This window comes from Colobus angolensis, unplaced genomic scaffold, assembly GCF_000951035.1.
Source record: "Colobus angolensis palliatus isolate OR3802 unplaced genomic scaffold, Cang.pa_1.0 Scaffold642, whole genome shotgun sequence".
Lineage (NCBI taxonomy): Eukaryota > Metazoa > Chordata > Mammalia > Primates > Cercopithecidae > Colobus > Colobus angolensis.
Window position 1 is genome coordinate 110,642 of NW_012120066.1, and position 4,024 is coordinate 114,665.

At 45.1% G+C, this 4,024-nt stretch overlaps 1 pseudogene across 1 annotated transcript; it reads left to right on the forward strand.

Annotated features, from left to right (window-relative positions):
• The first annotated feature begins 1,761 nt into the window (after nt 1-1,761).
• LOC105527717 lies at nt 1,762-2,383 on the forward strand (annotated as a pseudogene). The gene is made up of 2 exons (XR_001004258.1): nt 1,762-1,879; nt 1,985-2,383. The product of XR_001004258.1 is annotated as an Ig heavy chain V-III region VH26-like (transcript).
• Nucleotides 2,384-4,024: the final 1,641 nt, after the last annotated feature.

The following is a 4,024-nucleotide window of genomic DNA, read 5'->3' on the forward strand; positions in this document are numbered from 1 at the left end:
ATCAAGTTACCTGCTTCAACCTACGTGGACCATGTTCATTAGGAGTAAGTCCCTGTATCTGAGGACTTCACAAATTAATAATTATGTAGAATCACTTTCTTTTCCAGCCTTCTTCCCTCCCTCCCTCCCTCCCTCCCCCTCTCTCTTTCTTTCTTTCTTTCTTTATTTTTTTTTATTTTTTATTTTTATTTTTTATTTTTTATTATACTTTAAGTTCTAGGGTACATGTGCATAACGTGCAGGTTTGTTACATATGTATACTTGTGCCATGTTGGTGTGCTGCACCCATCAACTCGTCAGCACCCATCAATTCTCACACCCTGACAAACACACAGGGTGCTATAACTTTAATGACCTCATGTATTTAAAAAATTGAATTGATTCCTTTGCAACTTGACCAGTTTAGCTGTTGTTCATGTTTTTGTAAGATTAAGAACGTGTTTCTCGGCTGTGTACTTCTCTCACCTGAGCATCAGCTTGATTTGAAATACACAGAAACTCATGGGGCACAGTGTCTTATGCCTGTAATCCCAGCTCTCTGGGAGGCCGAGGAGGGTGGATCATGAGGTCGAGAGATCAAGAACATCCTGGCCAATATGGGGAAACCCTGTCTCCACTAAAAATACAAAAATTAGCCTAGTGTGGTGGCACGCACCTGTAATCCCCGCTACTTGGGAGGCTGAGGTAGGAGAATCACTTGAACCCGGGAGGCAGAGGCTGCAGTGAGCCAAGATCGCACCACTACACACCAGCCTGGCAACAGAGGGAGATTTCATCTAAAAAAAATAAAAAGAAAGAAAAGAAATATGTAGAAACTGAAAACAATACAAATATTAACCAGCAGCTTTATTAGTAAACAAATTGTGGAAAAGTCACTTATTGGTATATCACCCACCACTGCAATCATTTAATGTCAGATACTTCAACAGTATGGTTCAATTCACAGGTACTTTTGATGAGTGTAATGAACCAAAGCACACACATCTGATTCCATTTTATAAACTGTACAAAGTGAATACTCATTTCAGGTTACATAACAAGATCCATAACCGACTTCTCCATGGTAAGAGGAGGGAAGGTGTAGGAAAGGAAAATTGCAGGAGAAAAAGAGAAAGTGGTGAGGTTAATCGATATGTTTTCTCTGTGAATGGTGATGATTATGTCAGTATTTGTCAAAGTGTGAACATTCTGTATGAAGATTATTTGTCAACGTTACATCATTAAAAATATTACATATAAAAGTGTATCGTTCGATAGAAAAAGACTAAGACAAAGATAAAAATAATAAAAGAAAACTCCTGAACACACCCACAAATTAACCCTCAGTGATTCTCTATTATTTAGAAAAACACTAAGATACAGCCAAATTATATTATGATATCATTATATTAAGAGGATTTTGTAAACCTCACTGGGAATTTCTTGCTGTGTCCTAGAGTTAATTTAGGGAGCAGTCGGATCCAGTCCTGAGAAACACAGGCCAGACAGTGAGACTGGCTCTTACCAGATGTGAGCTCTTAGACATGTCCCACGGCCCCTCCATGCTTGGGGGTTTATGTTCACATCTGTAAATGCAGGAAACATTGACTCCCATGGAACATACTTAATATGCCTCTGTAAGTAGAAATGCTGATGAGAATTCTCTGGGACACAGCCCACTATGAGGCATCCCGTCCAGAACTTATTAATAGTAGGAGACATGCAAATAACACCCTCTCTCTGCTGATAAAAACCAGCCCAGTCCTGATCCTGCACCTCTGGGAGAGGAGCCCCAGCCCTGAGATTCCCGGGTGTTTCCATTCGGTGATCAGCACTGAACACAGAGGACTCACCATGGAGTTTGGACTGAGCTGGGTTTTCCTTGTTGCTATTTTAAAACGTGATTCATGGAGAACTAGAGAGATTGAGTGTGAGTGGATATGAGTGAGAGAAACAGTGACTATCTGTGGCAGTTTCTGACCAGGGTGTATCTCTGTGTTTACAGGTGTCCAGTGTGAGGTGCAGATGGTGGAGTCTGGGGGAGGCCTGGTACAGCCTGGGGGGTCCCTCAGACTCTCCTGTGCAGCCTCTGGATTCACCTTTGATGATTATTGCATGGACCGGGTCCGCCAAGCTCCAGGGAAGGGCCTGGGTCTCATTTATTAATTGGGATGGTAGTAGCGCATACTATTCAGATTCTGTGAAGGGCCAATTCACCACCTTCAGAAACAACTCCAAGAACTCCCTGTATCTGCAAATGAACAGTCTGAGAGCTGAGGACACGGCCTTGTATTACTGTGCAGGAGATACACTGAGAGAGCAAGTCAGTGAGAGCCCAGACACAAACCTCCATGCAGGAAGACAGGAGGGGTCTTGGCAGCAGGGGGCGCTCAGGACTCACTGAGAACAGGGTTAACTCTGGGACAGACAAGTTGCTCAGGAAGGTTAAGGTCTGGTTTCCTTTCAGAGACTTAGCTTTCTCTTTCTCCATATAACAGTTTCCCCAGGAACCCGGTCTATGTTTGTGATCTGGATCTGCTCAAACTCTCTGTGTCACTTTCCTCACCTGTGACCTTGAGGGAGCTGATCGTGGACACTCTACTGTGTGAGATCTCTTGGTGACAGCAGTTGTGTGGTCAGTCTAGGTGTGTCTAGGGCCGACTATCAGGAAGGACAGGCTGGAATTCTTGGAAAGAGCTCCACCTGCCACTCACCAGGGAATTTTGTTATCTTCTGTTCTGCTTAAAATTAATCAGGCACACCCAGGTTAACTAGTGCTATCTTCCTAGCTTAAGAAAATGGATGGCAGGCTTCAATAACACCTATATTAAACCATCAGCGCAACACCTAGATTAGTGTATGATTTAATAATTGAGACTATGGTCTATCCAAGGAGACACATAAAACTGATGATTGCCGTGCTTCGTTCATATTTTATATTTGTCAATAGAATCTGGCTAGCATTACAAACAGGTTTGCCAACATAAGTGCGTTAGTGTTGGTCTTCGGAGAAGCACATTCTATGACTGGATTACGTTTATGTACAGTTTCCTAAGGAACCCGTTCACGCTTTTGAGAGGAAATGCAGAGGGGGTGGAAGGAGGCTGGGGAAGCTGAAGGCATGTGAGGGAAGTCGGTCCCTGAGTGAAGGAGAGAGGGAGGAGGACTGGGAGGAACTTTCTTAAACTTCTGTGCTGTTCTAGAAGGTCCAGCAAGGGCACTGAGTCAGAGTCGTGCCAAAGTTTCCCATCGGGGACCCAGTGACTCCCAGCAGTGGCTCTGCTCAGATCAGTGCAGAGCTCGTTCTTCTCCTGAGAGTGGAGCCCAGGACGTGGCTCCAGCACCAGCCGTGGCAGGGACGTCAGAGAACAGCCCCGGGCGCCCGGGTCAGGCGCACTGTGCCCCTTGAAGGTGGAGGGAGGGAGGTGCTGACTCAGGGCCCACACGGTGCGGGTTCTATGCAGAACACACGCTTTTAATTCATTTCTGTGGATGACATAGAAACAAACATGCAGTCCTTAAAAAATAGTGATTCCTACCTTTGCCCCAATTGCTTTTTTCCTTGATTCCGCAGAATGTCCTGGCACGGAGTTGCCTTTCTCGTGTGGAATTGTGACGTGTTGAGGACGTGTGTTCCCCACTTTCATTGTTTTCCTCCATGTACAGGGATTCAGAGCAGAGTCCAGCTGACCCTCCTTCCACACTGTTCCTCTCCCCTCCACAGGAAGAGAAGATAATTACCTGAGGCTGACTCTGAGGTGGGATCTATCCTCTGCACCTCAGAGCCTGCAGAGACCTCAGCTGCAGATTCATGGAGTCAGGTGTTTGTGCCTATGGGAACCTTGAGCTGGTCTTCGGTCAGTGAATGCTGCTTAGAACTAATTGTGGGGTTCAGAATTAGGAGACCCCTGATCTATCACACTTCAGCTCACTCTGCCACTCACTGTCTTCAGAAATTCAGGAAATAATTCAGTTTACATTTTTGCCACACATTGTTCTCGTTTCATTTAGTTGTGAGTGTGAGGAGCCGAAAGAGCTACCATTG